General features: G+C 47.6%; 1 pseudogene; it reads right to left on the reverse strand.

Moving 5' to 3' along the window:
• Positions 1–3,607: 3,607 nt before the first annotated feature.
• LOC9663411 lies at positions 3,608–7,901 on the reverse strand (annotated as a pseudogene).
• Positions 7,902–12,681: the final 4,780 nt, after the last annotated feature.

The following is a 12,681-nucleotide window of genomic DNA, read 5'->3' on the forward strand; positions in this document are numbered from 1 at the left end:
GGAATGCGATCCTCGGGGAGTTCCTGAGAAAGAGATCCAGAGTCCGAGCATCACATTTTCGTTTGTTGAAAATCACCAGGATCAGAAGTGGTGGGCTCTGTGGTCACTCTTGTGGCTTTCTTTACACACTCCAGAAGAAAACAAGCTCAAGGATGAGTCTTTGCAACGCTCGCACAAACTCGACTGGGCGCAACTGGGAGCTCCAACCAGAGTCCAATCTCCGCTATCCCAGACGAGGTGTCTTTATGTCAATGACGGCGAGAGACTTATCTTCATCAAGACAAGTTTGCAAGCACTGGTACGCTCTGTGTTCATCAGACTGTCTGTGGGAGAAATTCGTCAGCTCAAGTCAAGCCAACTTACCAAGGTACGTGCCTCCTGACTATACTATTTTCTGGAAATTTTGTTTTCCTTGCTTAAACGTTGAATTTTGCAGATGGCTGGTGCATAAGCACAGCACGCTACTGTCGTCTCGAAGCACTCGCGTTTTATATTTCACGAACAGATACACGTTTCTGATTCAAGCCTTGGATGCATGGTGGGAACACGGGATTTACAGCTCCTCTAAGCTGTGTCCTCTTATACGAGAGCTTACACTGCACGACTGGTGCGTATTCTATGAAGTGCTAAGCTCCGCTTTTGCAAATCGTGCAGATTTCCTATCTGCCTTACTTCTGCCAAAGCTTCACGGCAGATTGAATCTGTACGACCTGGAAGGTGTGTGTTTGGATGACGGAGTCACTGGGATGAAAATCTGGAAGGTGCTGCGTGACCTCTGGCAGCGTTATATCTCATGGGTGAAAGTTTGCCTTCACTGCTCGGACCTGAATTATGCAGTCCGACTCAAGAGAGTCCGGTAAGTGGCATTCCCGCTGGCTGTTGGCTTTACTTGTCGAGATTGCAGTGCTGTTGAGACTCTGAAGCTTTACGATAAGGGAGTCATCTGTTTCAGGTACTTGTTTTTCTTGTTTTTGCAATGTCTGAAATGAGTTTTGCCGTTGAGGAAGGAGTCAAGTGCTCCTCAGCTATGGCCTGCGAACAGCGCTTCAAGCAGGACTGTCTTGGCTGTCAGCAAAAGAAACTGAAAGTACAGCGTTGGAACAAGACATGGAACTGTTATGCCCATTGCATCAATTACTATAGGTACTGAAGTGCTCGCAATCTTCAGATTTTTCTGACGTATGTGATTCGTGCAGGAGCTTGATGTGGCTGATGATTTCACACTTCCACATCACAGTCTTACGTGAGCAAAATTCAGAAGATGTTTTCTGGATGGAGAGTCCGAGCGGGTTTGTGGTGTCTTCACTTGCGGGTTTGACAGCTGAGGTGTTGCAGATCAACAAAGCTTGAAGTTTATACCGAGCGGAGTGAAGTCTATGCTCGCACAACCTTTTGCGGATAACAGCAGAGGCATGCTGGTGGTTTCTCACTATCCAAGAGGATATAACAACATCAAGCATAGAACCTGGGTGATAAGATTGCAGCTGTTTTCTGAATGTATTTTTCATTTCAACGATTATAAGTCAGTCTCCCATTGGGTATGTATACAGTTTTCTTCAGATTGAAGTATTTAGAGGTGGCAAATAGTTCTTGCAGATGGAGCAAAGAGTTGGCGGGGGTGGATTGTGGCTCTGGCTGTAACAAACAAGGGAGCAAAACCCTAAACCCTACCATAGGTCACTATATATAGTAAACCACCCCCAGGCTCTTAAGGATCATAACATTCTCCCCTCCCTCTAGGAGAATACCTCTAGACCCTTAATATCCATGAGCTTAAACGAAGCACATAGCTCAAAACGGAGCTAACCAATGGATCTAAAGAATGAAGACTCAAGTTCGGAGTACATAGCTCAATATGGAGCTAACTTCATTCAAGGAAGGTCTAATGCACATGAAGCTTTTCTCGAAGTACAAAAACTCAAAAGACTTCATTGCCAACGAATCTACTCTCTCCCCTTCCTCAAGAAGAGTATTCGTCATCATCAGGAATATCGTCCAGATCATAATCAAACTCCGGAAAAGTTGACTTGAACTGAGATTCCAACTCCCATGTAGCCTCAGCAGCAGAGTATCCATTCCATTGAACCAGAAGTTGACGATACGTAGCTCTTCTCTCTTTCACAAGACGTTGAGCTAAAATACCAAGTGGTCCAACAGCTACAGGATCAATATCTGAATGTTGAACTACACTCTGGTCTACAACATCTCCAGAATGTAAAAAACCTTTCAACCTGCTCACATGAAAGACCGGATGCACCTTTACACCATCTGGAAGCTCAACCTTATAAGCCACGGCACCTACTCGAGCTAACACCTTCCAAGGACCACAAAACCTCGGTGAAAGCTTAGAAGCCGTTCCAGCTTGCAAAGTTGCTGTATGACCATGAGACACCTTCAAGAACACCTTGTCACCGACTTGAAATTCTATATGCCGTCTAGAACCATCAGCCAGCTTCTTAGCACGATCTTGAGCCTGCTTCATGTTCAACTTAGCCAATTCTAGTGTCTCGTGCATGTCTTCCAAGAAATCCCGAGCATCAGATTTCCTTACCGAACATAAACCCACACTCACCGGAGACCTTGGCTGAAATCCATACATAGCCATGAATGGAGACATGCCAATCGCTGAATTGAAGGTGCTGTTGTAGGCAAATTCCAGTAGAGGCAAGTAGTTCTCCCAACCAGCATGCTTCTTAACATTTCCCACAAACGACCTCAGCATATCCTCCAACACTTGATTTACATGCTCTGTTTCGCCATCAGATTGAGGATGATCACTGCTGCACATACTCAACGTGGTATTGAGTTGCTTAAATACATCTTGCCAGAACCTGCTCGTAAACTTTGGATCGTGATTGCTTACTATAGTTTCTGGCAAACCAAACGGCCTATACAACTCTTGGATAAAGAGTTGAGCCAAGTCAGAAGCCTTTACAGTTTACTTAGTAGCAATAAAGTGGGTCATCTTCGTCAATCTGTCCACCACGACCCACGCTGAATCATTCTTCCTTTGACTCTTGGGTAGCCCCACCACAAAATCCATGGAAATACTCTCCCATTTTCCACTGGGTACATTCAGAGGTTGTAAGAGACCAGCGGGCTTCTGACGATCAGCCTTGACTGCCTGACAAGTCAAATATTCTCGTACGTACTTTTCCACATCTGATTTCATACCAGGCCAAAAGAAATGTCTCTTAACCAACTCAAACGTCCTCTGAATTCCTGGATGTCCTGAGGAAGGTGTAGAGTGACACTCTGAAAAAGTCGGGAAGAGAAGAGAGCTCACTCGAGGAACCACAACTCGGTTCTTCTTCCACAACACCCCATCCTCCATCCTATACGAAGCAAACTTTTCTCGCTGGAAGACCCCATCAGATTTCTTAGAAGAAGCGTCCCTCTTCAATACATGTGCTAGCACCTCTTTCACAAAGGAGTCGAAATCATAAGCCTCCTTGATCTCTTCCAGAAGTTTACTTGAGAGTCTTGTGATCGTTACTGAATTCACAAGCCTCGATAGAGCATCAGCCACCTGATTATCTCTACCTCTCTTATATCGGATCTCCATGTTGAACTCTTGCAAAAACTCTTGCCAATGAGCCAACCTGCCTCAGAGATCGGTCTGCTTCAGAAAATGTTGCAACGTCTGATGATCCAAGTATGCTACACTGAAGTCAGCACCATACAAATAATGCCTCCACTCCTTGGTGGCACAAACGACCGCATATAACTCTCGATCTCTAGCCGGCCAATCTAGCTGAGTAGTATCAAACTTGCGACTCAAGAAAGCAACGGGACGGCCTTCTTGCAGCAGCAGAACAGCTCCCAGCGCCACATCACTAGCATCACACTCCACTACAAACGGCTTCATTGGATCCACTATCTGAAGCACTGGAGTTGTAGCACACCGATGCTTGAGCTGTTCGAAAGCATGTTCACAACGATCGCTCCACTTGATTGTTGCATGCTTAGTATTATTTTGATCTGTTAGAGGAGCAGCCACCTCTGCATAGTGATCTATAAACTTCCTGAACACACAAGCCATTCCAAGGAAACTCCTAAGGTCATGCACCATAGTGGGAACGGGCCAATTCACCACCACCTCAACCTTCTTCGGATCAATCCTAACACCATTAGCTGAGATCAAATTCCCCAGGTAAGCAATCTCCTCAAGGAAGAACTCACACTTAGATGCCTTGGAATAAAGCTTGCGCTCTCAAGCTTCTATAACACTGAAGTCAAATGCCACTCATGCTCCTCAGCAGACTTACTATACACCAAAATATCATCAAAGTAAACCAGCACGAACTTTGATAAGAACGGCTTCAACACTTCATTCATCAACCTCTGAAATGTAGTTGGTGCATTCATCAATCCGAAAGGCATCACTAAGAATTCGTAGTGACCAATCCTTGTCCTGAAAGCCGTTTTCATCACATCCTCAGCCTTTACTCGTATCTGGTGGTACCCCTACCTCAAATCAATCTTGGAGAAGTACTTCGCACCTTGAAGCTCATGAATCAAATCTTCTATCTGGGGAATCGGAAACCAGTTCTTGATGGTCCTCGAGTTCAATGGCTGATAATTCACACACAACCGCCAACCACCATCTTTCTTCTTCACCAGCACTACAGGAGCAGCCCAAGGAGATTTACTGACTTGCAACCAACCCTTTCCAAAGTAGATAGCTAGCTGAGATGCAATCTCCTCCTCCTCCTTGGCACTGGTTCTTGTAGGAGGCCGATGAACCGGAGTACTCCCAAGAATTAGATCGACAGCATGATCTACGTCCCTTGAAGGTGTCAGGTTATATATATAAAGTTATGTTTAAATGTTCCCTTACATTATCCTCGGCTATCTTCTGTACTTGGTCAATATCAGACATGCTCGATTTATCAGCGCCTGTGACTGACGTGCAGTCTGCTACCTGGAAAGATTCGTTTGTAAGGTTTTCAACTGGCGTACTCAGCTGTGTGACTTCGACCTGACAAATGTCTGTACTTTTCCGTCATCTTTGTTTCCTTCTCGAGACTCATCCTTCTTTCCTTCCCGAAACTCATCATCCTCAGCAAAACCACTCTCCTTTGCTTTTGCATGTCCCTTATTCTCTCTGAATGATCCTCCAGCCTTGAAGTACGATCCAATGGCCTTGTGTTTAAAATTCAGAGGAACGGTCAAGGGTGTGTTGTCTTCCCTTGTTTTGGTTTTCCTTGCCTAGGCTTCCCCTCTTTGACCTTTCTCCTTTGTGGCTGCTTTCCTGAGTTCTCTTCTCTTTTTCTTTTTCCTCTGTCAGTGTCAGTCGCCAACCTTCTTCTTCGCATATTTTGCAGGATTATTTGAATGATCATCTTTTGGGCCAGCCTCTATTTCAATCACAACAACTTGAGGAATTTCCAACCCCTCTGCAACGCCGGTATCATTGTTGTTGGCCGTTGCAGTGTGAGCGCCGCTCGCAGTATAGGCGCCCATACCCTCCTGATTGTTTGAACCAACAACAAGTTCCTCCATGACCTTCTCACTGTGCGTGCTCCCCGCATGATCGTTTGAACCAACAAGAAGTTCCTTTGCAACCTTCTTACTGCGCACGCCGCTCGCAGTGTCTCTATTCCCGTCTGATAGTGATGCATCAGCTTTCTTAAAAAGAACTTTCACAACTGTCTTTTTGGCCGCCGGAACGTCACAGTGAATCTGTTTCACGGAAGAATGAATTTTGTTATTTGGCTTTTTTTCTGTTGAGGGTTAAGTTCATACAACATTATTAGTTTTTCTTACCTTCTTTATCTCTTCTTCTAGGCCTGTCGTTCTTTTTTTTGGAACGGATTCACCCTTTTGTGCTTTTCTTGCCGGTTGGTCATCATCCTCTTCCTCTTCCGCATCTTCTTCCTCGGCAGCATCCTCAAGAGAGGCAAATTTCTTTCCTTTTTTATCTACTTTTGCAGGGGGATCTTTTTCGTCCTCCTCAGCCTCCTCCTCCACTTCATCCTTCTCCTCTTCATCATCATCTTCTTCATCTTCCCCGTCATCCTTGGCCGAGTTCACTAGAGCTTTACCTTTCCTCCACTTGAGAAGAAGTCTGCCATCATTCGTCTCCTGGTCGTCTTTAGCTTTCTCATTTGAAGCGGGACTCTTTTTCCTTTTTCTGCACTCAGGTTTCCTTTTGCTTGTGCCAGCGCCAGGATCCTTTGCACTTGGTTCGAGTTCGGCTTTCTTAAAAACAACTTCTTCGTAGGAACCTTGCAACCAAGAGCTTGCAGTCGCCCAACAATCCATCTCTCTCGCCTGGAGCAGCACATACAAGAGTATGGCACAAACACATCCCACCGCGAGATTGGATCCCTGCGAGATGGCAATGCAGCAGAGCATCACAAACAAGTCCCTCCTACTAGTTTGATCCAGGCACGCCATCGCCAGCTCCACCCCGGAGAAGAGCAGCAAAATCCCCAGCAGTCCCACTGGAAAAGCTGGCAGAATTCTCACCAGTGAGCCTCCCAAGAGAAGCCCCAACACAAGCTTGCCACCGCTACCCCACTCGTGGCTCCGAAACGATACTGCCCGGCCAGTTCTCCAGCGCCATGGCAAACCGGGAGAGCTCCAAACCAGCAGCCCACCAAGTTCATGAGCCCCACGCTCACCGAGACTTTGGTCGGAGTCACGGAGTCCTTCTTGGCCGGGAAGAGATCGCTCGAGAGCTTGCAAACCGCCACCATCGAGTTGAGGATAGTGAGAGGGAGCTGCGGGATGGCGGCTCTCACAAACCGTCTTCCAGTCGTGGGAAGAGATTCGAGTGATCCGTGGCATGGCCGGGCCAAACTGGAGCTCCTTGAGAATGTGTGGCCTCCTCACGAACGCCAGGATGATCCCGAGCACGAACACTGCCAAGGCAGTCGACTTCGTGACGAACAGTGAAGGTGATCGTCATCACGATGATCATGAAGAGCACCGTGAAGAACATCAAGCGAGATCGTCAAAGCTCGTGAAGTTTTTCCAGAGGATCCCGCCAGATCCATTCACCAGCACGATGAATGTGAAGCAAATCACTGCGAGGAGAATTCCATCCAAGCCCAGCCATGGTCGATCACCCATTGCCTTGTCCCTAGAGAGATTTTGATCCTTCATCACGTACTTGACAGCCTTGACCGCGAAAGAGCCCATGTGCAAGCTGGATGCCACGAACCACCGGCAATGGCACGATCCAAGCCACGACCCATGATCAAGCCCGTGGTTCCAAGCACAAACACGATCGCAGACACAGTGATCCCCGCGGCCATGATCTCATCCACACCGAGATGCTTGGATTCGGTAAAGGCCGCCACCGCGATGGATTTCATGGGCTGGACAGGCATTGGCACGCCAAAGAGCACGCTGGTGAGAACGTTGTAGATGCCCGTGGCAATGAGAGACCAAGATCCATGCCATTGACGAGAGCTACAGCCATGACGATCGGGATGAATGTGCCCAGGTCGCCCAGCGAGCCGCTGAGCTCCTGCCATAGCCGCCTGCACTGGAGATTGCCGCGCAGCCCTGTGCCATCACTGCGCCACTGACCTCCAAGAACCCTAAATTTATATAGTCCAAAAGCTGGCTTTTGTCATTGGAAATGAGCAAAGAATTTTCTCTTTAATCATACATGATGATCTGTCAAAGAATACCCTCTTTAATCACGAGGACACAGAATCTACACTCACACTAGTTTCAAACAAAATTGCTACTATTTGCTAGTAGAATTCCTAGAATCTACACTTAAAGCTTGTTCTAGCAACAACACCTTGAGATCTTTGTCCTCAATTTCTAGACTTTGCTCCCAGCAAGCACATCCAATCCACTGAAACTGGCTTGTAAGGCATGCTCCTCACAAGTTCCTCAGCCTCTTCCACACACCCAGCTCGCCCCAAGCAATCCACCATGCAGCAGTAACCTTGCCTCGATCCTTGGTAGTGGCGAGATGCCCTTCTTGGGCGTGTGCCAAGAACATAATGACCCACAAGTGGCAATTGCATCACTCCATGGAGTCAAACACTGCTCGCGCGCACTGGATCTTGCCCAGCTTGCCATACCGAAGGATGACGAGATTGGAGAGGTAGCAGCAATCACCAGGCAGCATTTGCTTCTGGGCGATCTCAATCCGGGAATGGGCATCGATCACCTGTGAGGAATTGATTGCGGAAGTGACGAGATCCACACACTCGGACTTGGACAGCATCAGTTTCTCTCGACACCGAAGCTAGCCTCTCACGAGATTAGAGAGAAGGGAGAAATTAGGGAAATTCTCGATGGCATCCTTCCAAAGTAGTGCTTCCCGGATCCCCTAGCTTGGTTTGTTCATTCTAGTGAGCCAACCCATTGCAAAGAGCTTTTCCTAGCTGCCTTCAAACAATTTCCTTAGGCACTATAGATAGGAATAGAAATAAAGTGTGTAACTTGTGAACCTTAAAGTGAAATAAAAATGACACTACAAATATGGCAATGGCTAAGCAAACATCTAAATGTACAACCTTCCATTGTTTCCCCAGTCTTGCAAGTGTTTGAGGAGCAATCTTGTTTTAACATTTACCCCAAAGATGAATTGGTGAGTAAGATTACTCACCTAGACACCTAAAGTAGTAAGAAACAAATGCATATAAATGAATAGCATGAGGCCTCATGCCAAGAAAATGACTTCATCCCTCCATAATACTTTAATCCAATCTACAAATGGATGGTGTCCAACCTCACACAAAAACATTAGTGTGAGGCCTCACACCAAGAAAAAAAGCCCACCCACCTCCTCTAGCCTAGTTTCTCAACACCAATCTCTTTTGCATGCATGGCCACACTAGAGGGGGATGGCATTCTCAGATGGTGGTGACAACAACTCATTGAGGATCTGGATTAAGACTCAACAACATGGAAATGAGGAATGAAGAGCTTCTTCTTGTTCGAAGTCAAGGAAGCATGGGATAGTCTCTTGACCAGCAGTGAGGAGGCCCGAGGGGAGATTCCCAAGCTCTGGAAGAAATGGATGGAGCAAGGAGTGGGTTTAGGGTTTAGGGTTTAGGGGTTTAGGGGTTTAGGTGCGTTTAGGGTCAAAGATGCTGGAATCCGGTGAGATCGCTGAACGTGTATGTACATTCCCCATATCCCAATGGGACTAATACAAAAACTGGGCATGCCACCCTTTCAATGAGTTACTCTACGTGATCCTCATATGTTGTAGCTGGACCTAGTCCTAGAGTAGAAGTGGACGTGGTCGTCTCGAGCGAATCATGTTGATGTCCAAGTCTCCCGCATGAGCTGACTTTAGAACAGAGTCCGGGGAGCACCATTGTCAGCGAATCTCGCCACCTCCCAATTTGCCGAAGCATGGGAGCCACCTAGATCTCCATTTCTCGAGCTGCCTTGGTTTCGCATGCTCTTTCAAGATGGTGTAGTGGAGACGCACTACTGCAAGAGTGAGTCTCCACCATGATGCCACCACTGCTGATATTCTCACTTGTTGCCCATCAAAGCGACAATGGTTCCAAGCCTCCCAGAGTGCCTGCACTCCTGTTGCCCTCCAAATGGACCAGTGCTCCTGACCCAATGCCTCCCAGATGGACATCCCAACTTCAGCCTCTGTCACATCCCACCGGACTCGCATGTTCCATCTATGTCGTTCGTAGCAGCGAATACGCCTCTAAGTTGGACCAATGGCTGGACCTCTAGCTCCCTCAAACCAATGGAGGATATCCCCACTCCGGGCCTCAAACTCTGGAATGTCTCCGAGTTCCTGCGTTGCCTTGAAGATCTGTCGCCATACTTCTCTCGCCACGTCGTATTCCCTTAGGGCATGTCACGCTGTCTCCAGCTCGCCACACTCCTTGCACTATCGGCATGCTTCTTCCTGGAACCACTATCCGAACGCAAGCATGTTGCCCACCACCTGATTTGCTTCAACTCCTTGTTCGATCCATTTCTTCCAGAGCTTGGGGATACTACAAAACTTGTGCAAGAATATAATAAGTATCTTCACAATTTTCAATGAGTAAGCACTCCACCTGGAACTTCACTTGCTCAATGTTTGTCTAAGACAATGTCTCCGAGTTCAAACAAAGAGAGAGAAGAAATGAAACAATTTCCTTTTCGAAGGTTAGTGGGCAATCTGCTCTACCTTGCCACAGTAAGCAGGCCAGATATATCCAATGCCGTTATCTCAGTGAGCCAGTATATTCAAGACCCTGGTTTAAGGCACTGGTATGCAGCTCTTCGGCCGGACCAAAAGAGCCGGGGCCCGCCGCCTTTGTGATGGCCTGTGTGGGTCCGCTCCATGCTTCGTCATATAGTGAAATACTTGGTAGATACAACAGAGCTGGGAATTAAATATTCTGGCCATGAAAAGAAACTTGTTGGTTTAGTCGGCTACACAGATGCTGATTATATTGGGGATATTGAATGATCGTAGATCAAGAACCTGGTGTTTTAAGATTGCCAGGGGAGTAGTAACATGGAGCAGCAAGAAACAAAAAATGGTCTCAATCTACTTGTGAAGCAGAATATATGGCCTTGGCATCCGCTACAAAAGAAGCTCTTTGGGTTAGGAAACTCTTGTTTGATATTGGAACTACACAACCTGAAGCTACAGTAATATTTTGTGATAATAGTTCTGCAATTCAAGTGGCTCATAATCCAGTAGGTTGCAGATCAAACCTGTTTATATTTGCAGTGACAACATGATTGCTGATATGTTCACAAAACCTTTGGAGAAGTGAAACTTTGTGAGGTTACGTGGGATGTTTGGTATAGTGCAGGACGAAGCAAAATAATTATAAGAAAAAGAAAAAAAAAGAAAAGGTGTGCCGTCTCGGCTGAGAGGGAGGGTTGGAATTTGAAAAGAAGTGATAACAGCCAAGACTCTATGTGACTTACGCTTACACACAGCAGAATGGTGGTGCGCATCTGATCCATGATGGTAAGCTCTTACAGGTATATATGCTTCTGGTTAGCGGAGGAAACTGTATCTTTTTCTACACTTCAATATAAGTTCTCCAAGTTCTTCTAGTCGCGCCGCGCCTGTGACGTGCTCCCCTGCCCGGCAATGGCTTTGTCCTCCTCCTCCGTGGATGGAGGAGGACATGGGTTTAGGGTTTAACCCTAAACCCTAAACCGTGCATGGAGGAGTGGCTTCCTCCTCCATGCAAGGACGCCTTCTAGGCCTGCGCTCAGGGGACCTGCGTGAGCTATAGGCATCCATCCTGCTGCTACCTGGCCCGCTGCTGCTACGGCTCTCTGAAGCTGCTCCACAAACTAGGTGTTGCCAGACAGGAAAACTTTGGTCGAGGAGAAACCCTTCACGTCTAAACCAGTGGCTGCTTCTGCAAACAGCATAGCCGATGCTACACACTCAGAATCATCCTGCTCGCCATGGACCTTGAGCCATTCGGGAATACCCGTGAGGAAACTAATAATCAGGAAGTAGAAACCTTCTCCGAGTAAACACTTTTAGAATTACATGGGTTGGCAAGGCTGCCTTGTGTTGCCCAAACAGTGTAATTACCCTAGCCCGGCACCTTGTCGTAGTTGTAGTGTGCAAACAAGACACTGAGGCGGAGACGGTTTTCCACCCAAGCGCCCAGCTTGAAGACGAGCATCGTTGAACACCTGGTATGCAGCCCTGTCGCAGAAGAAGAGATCGCTCTTCTTTCCATCCTCGTCCAGAGGAGTGCCCATGTTACGAACCGGAAAGTAACCATACTTCTTGGCTTCCACCTCATCGAGTCCGATCACCGGGTGGATCTTGCCTGGAACGGTGCCCAACCGGCAATGGCTTCGTCCTCCTCCTCCGTGCATGGAGGACATGGAGGAGTGGCTTCCTCCTCCATGCAAGGACGCCTTCTAGTTCTAGGCCTGCGCTCAGGGGAGCGTGACCTCTTGCTCCTGCGCGAGCTAGAGGCATCCATCTTGCTGCTAGGCTCCCTGGGATCCATTCCATCGTTGGCCCTGCTGCGAGGCTCCTAGCTGCTAGTCCTGCGCCTGGAATAATCCTTATGCCTGCCCGCTGGAAGCTCTGGCCTGTGAAACCTGCTGCTAGGCTCGTTGCTCCTGCGCCTGGGATCAATGCTACGCTTATCGTCGTCCCTGCTGCTACTCTGGCCTGTGAAACCTCCTGCGGGTGGTTCGACGCCGCTGCTGCGATACGAACTTTTAGGGCTGTAGGCCGATGGGGCATGGTCGCTGCTCGGTGTGCTCGATCAGGAGAGATTACGCGCGGAGGAGCCGGCGCAAGAGAATGGGGTTGAAGAACAAGGCAAGGCGGAGGTCAGATCGTCTGAGCACAAGATGAGCTACCAGCGTCACCGGTGCTCACGTCTCGCGGCGCAAAGGTCGATTCAAGGAGCATGAGCTCATCGAATTTACTACGCATATTCTCCCTCCAGGTATTTGGGAAGAGAGAAGCGAAGATATTTTCGGTTATTGATTCCTTTCGTGGGCTTTGCCTCTCATCCGAGCTTGTCATGAATACAATGAGTTAGAGATTCGTCTCGTGATAAACATCGCACAGGTCTGCAAAAAAAAGCTCTTTTTTTCGCTACTAACAACTGAGAACTTTCCTCTCGCAAATGCAACGCGGTAGTCATGCTGCGATTCTTACAGTCTGCTTTGTTTTTTGTTTTGGCATTTGTAAGTCGACACGAATTTTTCAGGCGTTGACGAGCTAAAAGATCAAAAGGA

Source organism: Selaginella moellendorffii, unplaced genomic scaffold (assembly GCF_000143415.4).
Source record: "Selaginella moellendorffii unplaced genomic scaffold, v1.0 SELMOscaffold_164, whole genome shotgun sequence".
NCBI classification, from domain to species: domain Eukaryota; kingdom Viridiplantae; phylum Streptophyta; class Lycopodiopsida; order Selaginellales; family Selaginellaceae; genus Selaginella; species Selaginella moellendorffii.